The 16,760-nt window shown below is 48.3% G+C and overlaps 1 protein-coding gene across 7 annotated transcripts in view; it reads left to right on the top strand.

Moving 5' to 3' along the window:
- The window catches only part of ST3GAL6 (ST3 beta-galactoside alpha-2,3-sialyltransferase 6), a 722,381-nt gene that overhangs the window by 314,862 nt on the left and 390,759 nt on the right, over positions 1–16,760 (top strand). For all 7 annotated transcript variants that reach the window (XM_085622352.1, XM_085622351.1, XM_085622348.1 and 4 more), the window contains one exon: positions 6,955–7,130. The gene's annotated coding sequence lies outside the window, so the exon portion shown is untranslated. The remainder of the gene's footprint in view (positions 1–6,954; positions 7,131–16,760) is intronic.

A 16,760-nucleotide genomic window follows, 5' to 3' on the forward strand; every position in this document is an offset into this window, starting at 1 on the left:
TGTGAGACTTGCCTCTTTGGAATAGCCTTCTTGTGGGCATTGTGTATTCTGCCCTTGACAACTCCTACGAATACTTACTGTCAAGAATTCCTGTCATGCGAGGGGAGGAAAACGGTAACCAGCGAAAACGGACTACATCTCCCAGGATGCTTAGCGGTTGAGAGGTTATGTAAACAGGAGAGCTGTTACATAACTCAAGGAAAACACGCCCTTATGTAAAACAGGAGAGCTGTTGCATAACTCAAGGAAAACACGCCCTTATGTAAACAGGAGAGCTGTTACATAACTCAAGGAAAACACGCCCTTATGTAAACAGGAGAGCTGTTACATAACTCAAGGAAAACAACGCCCTATAAAGGGAGGAACCGGGAGGTACAACGCTGTCGGATATTGTGTTTACACCGACGTACCTGCTTAGTGAAGAGCAGTGTTCCGGAGTGGTGCTCCAGTAAGGCAAGAACGGAGGTAGGTCGAGTCGTTACTCCCTGGGCCGTGTCTTGCCCCATCGTCACCTGTGAAGGACCCGGAAGCTCTACCGGATAACCATTGAGCTTCGCTTTTTGACTCGGCTGAGTCAAAGCGCAGTGGCGCTTTTGCTGGTTGGAGTCGTAACTCCCAGCCCGACCAGAGATACAGGGACTGCCAGCTGTAACGCACACCAGGAGGTGTTTGCCGCGTTACAGACTCGGAAGTCCACAGGATCGATCGAGCGGCTGCTCTCGGTTCAGTCTTCTTTGCTTGTGATTGGGGTATCGGTGACGCATCACCAGGAGGTGACTCCGCGTCCCGGTGCAGTCTGAGGAAGAGGTTGAGCGGCTGCTCCCTTCAGGTAGAGACCCCGGCTGGGTGTTTCCCTGACTCCTCGATTCTCCCCAACACTCTTCGTGCCCCTCACAGCCTACCGATTGGCATTGTCGGCCATTTCATTTCTGCCCTCTGTTGGCATACGCCGGGATCGGCGTATATGCAGAGGACGGTTAGGACCATCCGTGCTGTGGGCTGGTAACGTACTTAGCCTGGAGGATTCCAGTGACTATAACCTTTGTTTATTCCTTGTATTATTTTTGCCTTCATTAAAATAACTAAACCTTCACAAGTGGTTGCGTTCTCATTATCGTGTCTGTTAAACGATCCTGAGACGTTCAGGGCGTTACAAAATATCCGACCTTAATAACACTAACTGTCTCCCGGTCGATAACAGACATGGCAACACTTGATGATGTGCTGGCTGCTTTAGCGACCGTGCAGATTGAATTGGCTGCCTCCAGGCAAGAAACAGCCGATGTAAAAGCCAGACTGGATGCTATCCAATTGGACCCGCTCACGCCCAGCACCTCCCTCACGAACCAGACCCCTGCGGTAGTAGTGGAAATGCCGGTAGCCGTCCCCTTGGCAACACCAGAGAGGTACAGTGGGGATCCTAACACAGTGCAGGTATTCCTCACACAAGTGGCGCTACATCTATCGTGCAAACCAAGGGCGTTCCCCACGAGTCAGGCTCGTGTGGCTTTCCTTATATCCTATTTGGCTGGAAACGCGGCACAATGGGCCGTACCTCTGGTGAGCAGGGACGACCCCATCTTATGTGATTAGGGTGCTTTTCGCGAGGAATTCCTGAAGGTCTTCGACAGAAGGGCTGACTCGTACACGGCGGACCGTGAAATGTTTGAGTTGAGACAGGGATCCAACGACCTGGTGCAGTATCTCAACGCGTTCCGAAGGCTGGTTGCGGAAACCAAGTGGCCTGTTGCTAAACAGACGGCGATCTTCCATCACGGGCTGTGCGATGAGCTCAAGGACGCCGTGGCTCATATTGACCCACAACCCAAGACATGTGAGGGCCTTATCAACCTGGTATTACGGCTGGAACATAGGCTAAGTGAAAGAAAGGGGGATCATGGGAGAAAAGGAAAATCCCTGCCATCCTATGCGACAGTGGGAAGTCCTGAAACTTCCACCGCATCCAAGGGAGAACCCATGGACATCGGCGCAATACGAGCGAGCCTCACAGCCACGGAGAAAGAGTCACGCCGTAAACAAGGATTGTGCCTATATTGTGGCAAAAAAGGCCACTACGTACGTGAATGCCCTGCCAAACCGAAGACGTCACGTTATCGGGCCAACCGGTCGGTAACAGCCGTGGTGGACGTACCGGCGGAAAACTAGAGGACTCCCAGACCAAAGAAGGGGCATCTCGGAGTCACTCATCCATCCCTTCACTTTCCAACTCGGTCACTAAGGGACAACGACACCTGTTTCTCACGGTGCACGTGGGAGTGCATGACCAGTGGATACCCGTTGTGGCCATGGTGGATTCAGGGGCCACTGGCATGTTTATGGACCACAACGAGGCATGCAGGCTAGGGCTAGTGCTTCTTCCCAAAGCTGTACCCGAAGACGTCTATGCTGTAGACGGAAGGCGATTGGCGACGGGGCCCATCGGGCAGCACACGGGGGTCCTTCCGATGAGATGTGGGAGGAACCATTTGGAACAAATCGATTTTAACATCATCCGAGCGCCCCAATATGGCGTCATATTGGGATTGCCGTGGCTACAGAAACACAACCCCTCTGTGGATTGGCCAACACATCGCATCGAACTGACGTCACCGTATTGCATCCTGCATTGTGGAATAAGAACGGAATCCCTTGACGCAGATGAGAGCGGGAGTCAGACGGTGGCTACAGCGGCAGAAAAAGATGTGGCTCTCCCCCAGGCTTATCACAGTTTTGAGGATGTATTTGATGAGTTGAAGGCGGAAGTGCTACCACCACATAGACAGTTTGACTGCCAGATCGACCTGGTGCCAGGGGCCAGCGTTCCCAGCGGCAGGCTGTATGCCCTGACGGAGCCTGAAAACGTGCATCTCCGGGGGTACCTGGATAAACTCCTCAAGCTAGGATTCATCCGCCCGTCCAAGTCTCCGGCCGCCTCGCCACTCTTCTTCATCCCGAAGGCTAATGGGGAGCTGAGAGCCTGTGTGGACTTTAGGGCATTGAATGCGATAACCGTAAAGAATCGGTACCCCTTGCCTCTCATCAGTGTACTCCTGGAACAGGTCAAGAAAGCTCGTATCTACACCAAGTTGGATTTGAAAGGGGCATACCATCTGGTGCGCATGAGGGACGGAGACGAGTGGAAGACCGCCTTTAAGACCAGGTTCGGCCTTTTTGAGTACCTCGTCATGCCGTTCGGTCTGTGCAACGCCCCGGCAGCCTTTCAGTACTTTTTGAATGAGGTATTCAGAGAGGAGTTGGATATCTACGTTGTCGTATATATCGACGACATCCTCATCTATTCGTCCAGTGTGGAGGAGCACGTACACCACGTCAAAGCTGTGCTCCAAAAGCTGAGGGAAAACATGCTGTTTTGTAAACTCAGCAAGTGTGACTTCCACGTCACATCCGTGGAATTCCTCGGAGTGATGCTGAGTCCAGAGGGACAGGAGATGGCAGAACGAAAGATCAAGGCGGTGAAAGAATGGCCGGTGCCCCAAAGCGTGAAGGACGTCCAAAGTTTCATTGGCTTCGCCAACTTTTACAGGCGGTTTATAGATGGATTTTCAGGATTGGTGGCCCCAATCACACAGCTACTGAGGAAGTCCAAGGAGTTTGTCTGGTCCCCTGAAGCGAACAAAGCCTTTGAGGCCCTGAAAAGCGCCTTTGGTAAGGCACCGGTGTTGGCTCACCCCGATCCGGATCTCCCCTACGTGGTGGAAGCGGACGCATCGGATGTGGCGCTGGGGGCTATCTTGTCCCAACGCAACCACGACACAGGGGTGCTTCATCCCGTTGCGTACATGTCCCGCAAACTCAACGACGCCGAACGCAACTACCATATTGCGGAGAAGGAGCTTCTCGCAATCAAGGACGCCTTCACCGAATGGAGGCATTGGTTGATGGGGGCAAGACATGTGGTATCGGTGTACACGGACCATCGGAACCTACAGTTCATGACGGCCACAAGACACCTTTCTCCCAGACAGCTGCGGTGGATGATCTTCTTTGCGGGGTTCAACTTCCGCATCACATATCGGCCGGGGACGGAAAACCGGAAGGCGGACGCCCTGTCCCGTCAATCGGCAGTTAAGGAACCATTGCCTGCGACCGAGCATTCCATCATTTCCCCGAGGATGGTATTGGGGGTTATCCAACCGGATACTTTCCTGAGGGGAATAAAGAGAGGGATCAGGTCATTCGCATGGCGGAGGTGGCTCCTCAGTCACAGAGAATGGCAGCTGAAGGACGGGATACCTCTGAAGGGCAGGTGCCTATTGATACCCACGCCTAGGCTAAGGAAACAAGCATTCATCTGGTGCCATGACTCTCCATGCGCAGGTCATTTGGGCTTTGAAAAAACGGTGGCTAGCATGGGACGGCATTTCTGGTGGCCAACCATGAGAGTGGATGTCAGGAGGTGGGGACAGGAGTGTCCTACGTGTGCTACCATGAAGGCCGACCATGGTCGAACCCAAGGGCTCTTACATCCACTTCCGACCCCGGATAGACCATGGGATAGCATATCACTGGACTTCGTGGTGGGCCTACCGGTAGACCAGGGGATGACGGCAATACTGGTGGTGGTGGATTACTTGACGAAAATGGGGCACTTCATCCCCTGCAAGAGAGTCCCTACGGCCGGGGAATTGGCGTCACTACTCCTAAAGAATGTGGTACGACTGCATGGATTACCTGGGGTGATCGTGTCGGACCGGGGGTCGCAGTTTACTGCGCAATTCTGGAAGACTTGGTGCACTGCGCTGCATGTTAAGACCGCCCTGTCCACCAGCTACCACCCTCAAACGGACGGCCAAACCGAGCGCCTGAACCAAACGCTCAAACAGTATCTGCGATGTTTTGTGGACCAGGGCAGGGAAGAATGGGTCGACTTGCTATGGGTTGCAGAGATCGCCTATAACAACGCCACTCACAGCTCCACACAGTCATCTCCGTTCTATAGCAACTATGGCCAACATCCCAGGTTCTTGCCATTTCTACATCCGTTCAGAGAGGACAGGATTCCCGCCACAGCGGACAGGGTGGCACACATAAAAGACACGTTGATGCGCTCAAGGGCTGTCCTAATAGAGGCCAAGAGAAGATACAAGGCTGCGGCAGACAGGAAGAGAAGGCCCGGGCCACTGTACCGCACTGGAGATTACGTCTGGATATCCACAAGAAACATGAGGTTTCGAAAGAACAGTGTGTTCCATCCCAAGTACATGGGCCCCTATCGAATTACCAAGTGTATGGGTCCCGTGAACGTAAAGGTGTGCTTGCCCCAGTCATTGCGGATACACCCTGTCTTTCATGTATCATTGCTCAAACCAGCACCCTCCAAGCCATCTGGGACACCTAGGCCGGTATGCGTGGAGTCGGAGGTGGAGTATGAAGTGTCGGGCATACGGGCGTCCCAATGGCGCAGGGGGAAGCTGTGGTACCTGGTTGCGTGGAAAGGCTATGGCCCGGAGGAGCAGTCATGGGAACCGGCTGAAGGGGTTCATGCTCCGCGCTTGGTCTCCTTGTTCCATCGGCGTTTTCCTGCCAGCGCTGGACCCGTGGGGAGCCGCTGAGAGGGAGGATGTACTGTCAAGAATTCCTGTCATGCGAGGGGAGGAAAACGGTAACCAGCGAAAACGGACTACATCTCCCAGGATGCTTAGCGGTTGAGAGGTTATGTAAACAGGAGAGCTGTTACATAACTCAAGGAAAACACGCCCTTATGTAAACAGGAGAGCTGTTACATAACTCAAGGAAAACACGCCCTTATGTAAACAGGAGAGCTGTTACATAACTCAAGGAAAACAACGCCCTATAAAGGGAGGAACCGGGAGGTACAACGCTGTCGGATATTGTGTGTACAGCCCAGTAAGGCAAGAACGGAGGTAGGTCGAGTCGTTACTCCCTGGGCCGTGTCTTGCCCCATCGTCACCTGTGAAGGACCCGGAAGCTCTACCGGATAACCATTGAGCTTCGCTTTTTGACTCGGCTGAGTCAAAGCGCAGTGGCGCTTTTGCTGGTTGGAGTCGTAACTCCCAGCCCGACCAGAGATACAGGGACTGCCAGCTGTAACGCACACCAGGAGGTGTTTGCCGCGTTACAGACTCGGAAGTCCACAGGATCGATCGAGCGGCTGCTCTCGGTTCAGTCTTCTTGCTTGTGATTGGGGTATCGGTGACGCATCACCAGGAGGTGACTCCGCGTCCCGGTGCAGTCTGAGGAAGAGGTTGAGCGGCTGCTCCCTTCAGGTAGAGACCCCGGCTGGGTGTTTCCCTGACTCCTCGATTCTCCCCAACACTCTTCGTGCCCCTCACAGCCTACCGATTGGCATTGTCGGCCATTTCATTTCTGCCCTCTGTTGGCATACGCCGGGATCGGCGTATATGCAGAGGACGGTTAGGACCATCCGTGCTGTGGGCTGGTAACGTACTTAGCCTGGAGGATTCCAGTGACTATAACCTTTGTTTATTCCTTGTATTATTTTTGCCTTCATTAAAATAACTAAACCTTCACAAGTGGTTGCGTTCTCATTATCGTGTCTGTTAAACGATCCTGAGACGTTCAGGGCGTTACACTTACTCAGCAGAGGCTCACTTTCCATAGCCGTTCTACTGCCATGTGCTTTCGGCTATGCCAGTGATAGCAGATCTCATTTAACTTATGCAGAGGCATGCTTCCTTTGGTAAAACGAACAATCGCGAGAACCTGTGTTGAAGATCTGTGATGTTCATTTGACTCTCTCTGATATCCAAATCTGAACGCAAACCTGCAACGATCTGTTTGTTCACTGATGCACCACTTGGAGAAATTGATTTTATTTTCAGTGTGTTTTAAACTATTGTATATGATTCTTTGTATTGTTAAGTGTAGAAGCCAGAGTTTCTTGTCTAAGACTTGTGAAAGTAAGTTGGTTGTGCTTATAAACAAAAAAATATTTTGTATTTTTTCCTTTAGCGGGAAATATTTTCTACACTTTGACTTTGATGTGTGATACACCACTTTTGATGAGAAAAGGTATGCAGTATGAACAAGGTGATTTTCCCTGGATGTGTACTGTGTCAAGCTATTCGAAGGGAAGGGTGAAATCTGCCACCCACAATTGGTTCCAAAGAACAAAAAAGTGCTTGCAGGTAAGTGCAACGTACACAAATTGATGCAGTAATAAATATTGTATTATTGACAGCGATGTTCTAGCTGTAACCTAGTATGGAAATGAAACATTGGTTTTGTGATGGTGGTTCTTTTGTTCCCATTGTAAGACCCAAAGGCTATCAAACCTATTTACTAGAGGTGGTTTTGAGAAGGTATCATTCTTTCTGTCTATTACAATGGTTTTCCTTCACCTCAAAATTACCGATACCTGGGACATTAGTAAATTCCGGTGTAGGAATATCTTGTGCACCACATGGAATGAATATCTAAGTGTTTTTAGTCCTGCCTCAGTCTCGAATGGAAGTTAGAGCAAATAGGGGCTTTTAATCAGGGATATTAAAGAAAGGAATTAATTGATTAATCTATTGACGTGACTACATACCTTCATTAAACATGTAAGTGTTCTGCATAACCCTTTCTAACTCTGTAAAATGTAATATTGGTGCTATTTTTATTAAGGTATAGAATTTTGATTTTTATGAATATGTATATTCCTGGTAAATCTATATTGAATTGACTTGAGATGGATGAAAAAAATGACAGCATCACTAAAGTTAAATCTTTTTTTCCCAGTTGCTATACTGTGGGCAAAGATCCAGACCTGATTCATAGGAGGGCAAAAGTTGTCCGGTCTTGTGCCTAAAAACAAGTTTAAATTCATTTCCTGTATCCAAATGCTGCCATTTTAGCAGACAATACAATCCATCCAATATGTTGTTAATTTAGCCCATCTACCAAAAGAGTCAGACGCTTACATTTCCAGAGGAGCTGATAGGCTGATTACACCTCCTTGGGTAAAGAGTCTGCACTACTAAATAACGTATAGTTTACAATGAGCACATTTGACTCTGATCGTTTTGCTAGGCTGATTTGCAAATTGTCTAGGCCTGACAATGGCAATTAGCGGCTCATTATGATTTTTATTGAAGCTAATAACCCATTGAAAGGAACAAATGCACATCCAACAATGTAGCATGCATTGTTGTTTTTTTTGGTCCACTAATATGACTTGGGCTTTCTGAAACACAAGTTTTAAGAGCTGGCATGTGTTTACTGAATTGACTAGAGTTGGCTGGTGAGGTAACCAGATGCAGACGCGACAATCTTGCAGAATCCTAATCTAACCTCTTCACTAGCGCTTAATTTGAGCAGGTGGTATGCATAACACTTATTTTTGGGTTACTTGGATTTATTTCACATCATCAGTCTTTGACCTGTTTCAATATGGAGAAACCAGAAAGGGTGACAGAAAGCAAGAGAAAGATAGGAAAAGAGAGAAGTGGAAGAAATAGAGATGAAAAAGAATGTGCAAGAGTTTGAGAAATAGACAGTTCAGGGTGGAGGAAGTAAGATATGAGGTGGAGGTGTTTGCCAAATGTATATATGTATATTCACTGAAAAAACAAAGATTACCGGAACGTTATAGTTAGGAAATGGAATTTTTAAAAAATCTATACATTCACACAAAAACAAAGGTTACAGGCATGTTATTTTAAATGTTGCAGTGATATTATCAGATGTTATAGAAGATGACATGACTGATGTAATATGTTGGGTAATTAGGAGTGCATGGCGAGGGCGTGACTTTTTTATTTGCTGCTGCTGTGGCGGGAGATTTAAAATTGCTTCCGCCAGGCGAGAGCAAACCCACGTTTCCCTACCCTCAGAAACCGCTATGTCCCAAGAGTAGGTACCCTGAGACCTAGCATACGAGGTGGCTCTGGGTAGTATATGAGCCGGCCCAGGTGGATGGGGTCCCCAGGGCCACTAATGGCTCAGGGAGGGGTCGGTAATCAGCCTGGAGAGTGGGGCTGCATGCCCTTCTCCCCTTTTTGACTATGGCTGGACAACATGGGGATGAGGGTCCCGGGGCCGAAATCGGGCCAGGTAGGGGTGGTGTGAGGGACCTCTTCTCATAATCAGCCGTGCCCACGCGAAAGTCATATATATATATATATATATATATATAATACCGTGCTTGTGGTTTTCTTTTTTTTTTTTTTTTTGCAGCAAGTCTTGAGATTCTCTACAAATTCACTGCAAAATTAAAAAAAAAAAAAGCAAAATGTTTTTGGCCCCAGGTGGGGTCCCCGGGTCAGGGTATTCCTACCCTGCCCCCTTGTGTTTTTTTTTTCTTTCGCGTTTTGCTTGGCACTCGAGCTGAGTTCTAAGATGGCTGCCACCACTTCCTGGATGAAGTGGTGGCAGCTGATCACAGTATTGCTCTTGGTACGTGGATTTGAGGATCATTCGTAGTGGAGCCGCGTCTCTAGATGTACATAAATCTTTTTTTTAAATTGCTCAAAAACTAATGAACAGATTTATACCACTTTACATAAAAGGACTTTGTCTGGAATAAAATCTAGCTTTCTGCCAAATTTGGTGGTGGTCTGTTCAGCGGTTTGGGCTGCGGTAGCCAATTGGTAGTTATAGTTAAGACCTTGTTTCCATAGAGTTTTTTTTTTTTATATATGATAGTTTTGGCGCCATTTGACAAATGTGCACTACATTTTCAAAACCAGTTTGCCAGTAACTTCAACTACTGTCTGGAACGTTTCGGGGATTTTGGTCAATCGGGAATCATGGAAAGAGGTGGAGGGCCCAAAACGCATTTTACCCATACAAAATGTAAAAGAGATAGACGTCAGGTTAGAGGTACCCTGACCCCGTGGGCCTGATGGAAAAGTCTGAGAGTGGCCCCCTCATGGGCAAGAAATTGTCCCAAAATGTTTTTTTCCTAGTGCGCGATAGTCCGCGGATCCTCCGTGGTGCTAAGCGCAACCCCCTGTGTGCTCAGTCGGGGATCTGTGGATCCAAAACCCAATTACAAAATGCACACACCCTCTCTCAGACTCACACACCTACCAACACGCTCACTCAAACACCCATACAGCCACTCGTAGACCCACACACACACACACACTCACACAACCACTTGCATACCACTCACACAACTACTTACACACCCACATAACCACCCACCCACTCACACACACTCATACAGCCACTCTTATACCCACAAAACCACACACTCACTCAGACCCACTCAGCCACTCACAAAACAGACACTTATCCACTCACACACACATCCACTCACACACACATCCACTCACACACCCATACAGCCACTCACACACCCACGGGCCTTCAAAACCACACACACTTAGACTCACACAGCCACTCACACACCCACTCACACACCCACTTACACACCTGTACATCCACTCACAGACCCACAAAATCGCTCACACCCACACATCCACCCACTCACACACCACCACTGACACACCACCACTCGCATATCCATAAAGCCACTCGGCCACCCACTCTCAGACCTGCAAAGCCACTCACACACCCCCTCACACAAAACCAGTTTCACAGGAAATAAAATTTTAAAAAGTAGAAATTCACTGAGAAAAACAAAGGTTTTGTAGCGTGATGCTTTTCTAGATTCACATGCTGTGCAATATTCCGCCATCTAGTGGTTGGGTCCAGCTTTGTTGTATTTGTCCTTTTTTTTTTTTTTTTTAAACATGACACAGTAAAAGTGGTCTTTTTGACCGTATTCATTTTGTTGAAAATTACCAGATTTATTTGTGTTTGACTTAAGATATTAAAATTACATTGTATGTACATCACAAACAAGCTAAAAGTTAGTTACACAAGATAAGTTGTAGAGAGAATTTTTCTTTTTTAAAGTGGGCTGGATCCTGATGTGGAATCACAGTTTAATGAATACATGTGTCCTAAAAATGATAGGTTTGTCGAACTTGTCGTTTTCAATGTACAACAGCCCCACCCCAGTCTCTTTTCTTTTTTCTCCCAAAAAGGATGTATTCTCCCACTTCTTTTTTTGTATTACTAGTTTTACTCTTCTGCTTTTGATGACTTCCCAAAAATTTTTTAACTCTGTTCTGATTCTTGTTTTGTTTACAGCAACCCTGTCACATTTTTTCCATTCTTAGTCTTGTGCAGCTTGTCACCACGTATAGCCCTCTCTTCTGTCGTCTTGTTCGTTTTTTCTTATAATGAATCTTTAAGTTTTTCGGTATCAACATTCAACATGAAAAATAAGAAGGAATCATCCCAGTATACAAAGATCAGTAAGCCAGCATGAGTTTTTGATTTGCGACAAACTTTTGTGCTTCTTACATTGGAGCAAAAAGGATACAGGTCATGTGAATAAAATTGGGATACATTACACCCTGCATAGTGCAATCCCAATCACCTATCGATAATGCCCCCTTCAAATGGAAAAAAATTAGAATCCGAGTAATTTCATGTCCAAACGGAGAGAGGTCGCCTACCAGGCCCACATTCCCTCCTCTTTCAAATCCAACACAAGAGAGCGGTAAACTCTATTGTTTGTCATATTTTACAGTGAATTGGCACTGGGTCCCCCTGTCCCGGGTTTAAGAAAAAATAAGGGACTCAGGCCAGATTCCACATGTATGGAGGTTAGGTAATGGGATAACCCATGGACCTTTGCAGTATTAAACCTCCTTGAATGATCCGGTAAGGGGTGGGACAAGCCGTTTAGTTTGTACTTGTGATTTAGGAATTTGCCCCACTATATCTCAAACCGAGGTAGTCGGTCTTCAAATTCATATATGATTCTCTCATAGAAGTGTCATTTGAAACATTTCCTTAAACCACACATCCACTGTGGGAACAGTGTGTTTTTCCAGTAATGGAGGATACAAAGCTTGGCCAGGGCTAGGGTTGTGGTGAGCCACCGCCTGTGTCAGTGGCTAATTTCTGGGTAATTTGAGAAGTCATGGAGAATCACAGGTGAGGTGTTCAGAGCTTTCCCAATTGCAGCGTGGTGTTGTATTTCCCTCCAGATGCTTGTTTAAGTGGGATGGAGTTTTGGATACTCCTGTACATGCAGAATGTTGCAGTGCAGCTCGTGACGGCGCAGGCAGTTGGAGTTCCCTGTGAACTTTACTTGACGCAACCTGGATGGGGACCAGTACCGGCGCTGAAGTATTTTGCAGTATTCTACTTTAAACCGTACCTCCTGCAGGTATTTGCCATGGAATGAAAATAAAATGTGCCTAGTTCTCATCTTTGTAACCTAGTCTGATGGTCAACCATTGGCGCAAGCTGGACCATATTACAGTGGAAAAGGTCTCATTAATGAGTATCCTAATGAGTATAGATCTGAGACCACCTCTTTATAAGTGAACAGGTAGGAGAGCAAAGAGGATGGTGGAAGAACAATGGGTGGCCTGGGATAGACAATGTGTCAGTTTGTGGAATTTCCATGAGTGGGCCAGCATGAGGAGGTGGGCTGTGCGTTCTTCAGCACAGGTCACGAGTTTTTCCCCGACTGGTGGTGGCCTATTGTATGTTTTCCTGTTTCTGTGAAATATGTTCAACAAGATAATTTTCAATAAACTGTATGTCCTCTGCCAGGCATGTGCGGATGCCCATAAAATTAGAGAGCCCTACTGTGCTATGGACTGTGTAGGCTTCTTCATCCAAATAAGCAACAAATACTTTACACTCATCCACCAGGGTTACCTCTTAGTGGCATGCTTCATAATTGGGTTTCTTCCCATTCTGCTAGGTCCATGGAAGCATGGCGAGCCTGTAGTCATACTAACATCAAGGTCCCCTCCTGGCTCATTAACCTACGATCACAGTCATCCATGTCTGTATCTTACACTATAGGCTCTAACTCTCACCTATGGAACTATGGAGCACCATTAAGTGTTACTACTTAAGCAATGGAGTAATAACATCAAGTATGTGGCAAAGTTTATTGCCTTGTATTGTGCTGTTTGGAATGCACTGTGCACAATCCATTAAAGCAGTGGTTGCAGGGAGCAACTTTTTTCGTCCTGACGAAAGCCACAGGGAAGGGTGCAGAAACATGTTGATCACGTTTTAGGAGTAAGTTAGGGCTATTACTCCCCAAAGGACTTCGTACTAATTCTTTCTCACTTTTAATCATACCAACTGAAGCATTCATTAAAATCGCTACCTAGCTACCAGCCAGGTATTTTTAATGCTATTCACCACCTACTCCTATTTTCTCACATTTCATTTATTATTTAGTTCAATGCTCCTGTGCAACTCACTAGTTGCAGCATGCCACGTTATGCTGCGGAACAGAAGAAATCCATTGATGAAGCATGCCACTAAGGGGTAAGAGTTCTACATATAAAAATAAGCATGTTTTGCTTATTTGGATGCAGAAGCCTACACAGTCCATATAGCAGAGTAAGGCTCACTAATTTGTGTATTCTTACTATATTCATCCAGCTTGGTTGCTCCAGTGTGGTGTGAAGGAAAAAGCACAGGTGGGATAACTCAAATGTCAGCCAATACATTTCTGGGTGTGGTTACATAAGGTCCCCCCAGTCCATACTGCCATACAATTATACAACTTCTACACTTTCAGGGGGGGTGCTAGGTGGCGCACACGCAAGTGTGAGGCTCCGGCAGCCTGATGAATTATCCTTCTTTATGGTCGCCTCACTGCCTGAGAAAGCGGTTCCCTGATAAGTAAACGCTGGGTGCAGACTCGCTGAGAAACACAGCAATGTTTGGCCGACCCTGCTCCTGATATGACCCTGCAAAGATTCAGCCGAGAGTGAAGACGGAACGGCGGGGTGAACTAGAGCGGCCTCGGCCGCTACAGGAGTCTGCGGCTGCCCACGAGGTGTCCAGGCCCAGAGGTATGGATATGGGTGGCGGCGAAACGAATGATGTGCTGAAACTCTAGGTGGCACGAAGCGCAGCTGCTTGCCTGGTGGTGGAGGGCTCTGCTTGGTGCGGCATCAGTGGGGGAAGTAACGGCCCGCGCTGCGGCGGAGGGAGGCAGAAGAATATCAGGGAACGCTGCTGGCGGCGACTGGCACAGGATCCGACGCGGGGAGAGAAAGTCCTTGCGGCCGCTTGGAGGGCGGAGACGCAGACCGGAGGAGTGCCGAAGATCTGCGCGTCTCCGGCGGTCTCTGAGCTCAGACCGCCGGTGCGCCTGGTGTGCATCTGCGTGCCTTCCCGCCTTGGTGAGCTGTGGGAGCAGCCCGTCGCTGGCGGGGTATTGCGGGCTACAGGTGATCGGCCTGCTCCTACTCGGAGGACCATACAGCAGCGCGGTGACGGAGCACTTGAACTGTCCTGATAAGTGGGGCTGACGCTCTGCGTTCAATAAATGGTCGTGACTGAGAGGGTGGAGATTTTGAAGACCTAATCCGGGGTACCGGGCAGCTCAGAACAGTGAGGCTCGGGACTCGGAGCATAAATAGCGAATATACCTGGCATTTCCCCCCTCGCAACACACTGGACATTCCTGTGAAGACTGGGCTGGTGGCACCGGACGACCACATGGTGAGCTGGCATATATAGCCGCTGGCGTCAAGGCTGCCCCTCAATGTAGAGTGTGTGAGCGGATCCTGCAGTTTTATTTGTGACTTTGACATGCCCAGGTAAAACGGGAACTGTGGTATGGGGTTTTGCGTGATTTTGCCTCCGGTGGAATAATTGTATCGCAGGCTCTCAGTGACGCAGAAGGTGCGACCGTAATACTGCGCAAGCAAGACTGTCGCTGCATGCTCGGGGCGGTGCCGGATTTTCCGCTGTGCCTGGGCGAGCAATCCTGCACTGGTCAGCCCGAGTGTGTCTTACTGGAGTAAGCACTGAATGAACGCTTGGAAGTAGGTTTCGAGTATACAAGCAGCTTGGAAACACCCCCAATCACCACAGCCATAAGCCGAAATGGGCAAGGCGGATGCTAGACAGCCAAAGCTGAATTTTGAAGCCACAAGAAAAGTCCCCTGAATCTTGCCGGATGATCGGGACTGGGACAACGGAGCTGGCGCCAAGGGGGGGGGGGCGACGCCGAAAGATACCGATGTGCAAAGTATCCTGCAGGAGATCAGACAGGGGTACGCCACCATAGTGGATAAAGTGGACAGAATGTCGATGCGAATGGAAGCCATTGCACATAAGCTGGAGGGGCACGATGACCGCTTAAAGGAAGCAGAGAGGCGTGTCTAGGACGCAGAGGACACGACGTCCAGGCACACAACGCAGTTAGCCCACATGGTTAAGCTTCTGAAGCTTATTGCTGCAAAGAATGAGGACTTAGAAGCGCGCAGTAGGCGCAAAAATATTCGCGTAATTGGAATTCTTGAGTCGACCAATACAGGGAAAATGAAAGAATATGTCGAAGATGCTGCTGTCTGCGATTGGAGCTGAGTCCTTCTCTAACCAGTTTATTGTAGAACGGGCACACCGATCTCTTGGGCCACGACCTCCACCTGGCAGCGCTCCGCGGCCCATTATAGCGAGGCTTTTGAATTACCGAGACCGCGATGTGGCTTTGCGAGAAGTAAACAGACTTTGTCTTATGATGGGAACACGTTCTCCATCTACCCGGATTTCACGCCAGGAAGAGCGGCGCAAATTTATTGATAAGAACAAGTTACGGAAAGCACAAATAGACTATGTGCTATTATACCCTGCGCGGCTTAGGGTGACTCATCAGGGTAAGCAACAATTTTTTACCAAACCGCAGCAAGTGGAGGAATTTCTTAAGCGATTTAAGTGCGCGAGTCGACCCGATGGCAGCATGGTATCATCAGAGATCCGCATCGCCGGGAGAGGAGGATGATTCGTAATCACTCGGACCCTTTAACATTGCTGTGTAAATTATAGCATGTGTTGCGCAAACCGTTTGGAGATAGGAATTACAGTGAGTCGCATAATTGTTTTAGATGAGTACCCATTAAGAGCAATACCAACTGTGCATCGGGCACCCTCTGCCCGTACGAGCCTAGATCAGTCATTAGTGATGGGCTCTGTGGGTGAGAGGTATCTGTGCCGCCAACTAGTAACGTCCCCCAATGGGTATCCCCCGGGGAATGCTCAATGCATAATTATTGCAGGGGCTGTAATGTGGTTTTTGTTTACGTTGGTATTCGGGGAGGGCGGGTGGGTGAACATTTCTGGCAGGTTTGGGTTGCTTCAGTGGGTGGGGGAGGGAAGAGGGGGGGGACTGTTGTGTTATTTGTATGTCAATCATTCCACAGGATTTTCTCTTCGTTGAGTCGGAAATGTTAACAATTGCATCAGAGTGCGAGCATACCAAGCAAATTCAGGGATTGACCAATTATAGCGTACAGAGTATGGAGGGCCGTTTAGAGGGTATCACTCGAGTTGATAGCAAAGGTCGAGGTATATGGCTGATAGAGAATCTAGAATGTTAAATATTATCACTTGGTATGTTAGAGGCATGGGGGATCCGAGGAAGAAACACATATTAGCTTATCTGGACAGGCACAGAGTACACATAGCCATGTTGCAGGAAACACACCTCACTCCCCAAAAGCCGAACAACTTCGCACATAAATGGGCGGAGTATAGAATCTTCTCCTCCTATTCATCATACGCAAGGGGTACGGTAATCCTTATTAAAAAACAGATACCGTTTCAGCTAGCAGGAACCACCTGTGATCCGCAGGGCCGATACTGTCTGGCATGGGGGAGGCTGGGCTCGGTCTCAGTCACGCTTGCCTGCTGCTCTGGTTCGAATGTGGACACAACCGAGTTTTTTACATCCTTATGGGCTAAGATATTTGATATAGACTCTAGTC

This window comes from Triturus cristatus, chromosome 8, assembly GCF_964204655.1.
Source record: "Triturus cristatus chromosome 8, aTriCri1.1, whole genome shotgun sequence".
In the NCBI taxonomy this organism is placed as follows: domain Eukaryota; kingdom Metazoa; phylum Chordata; class Amphibia; order Caudata; family Salamandridae; genus Triturus; species Triturus cristatus.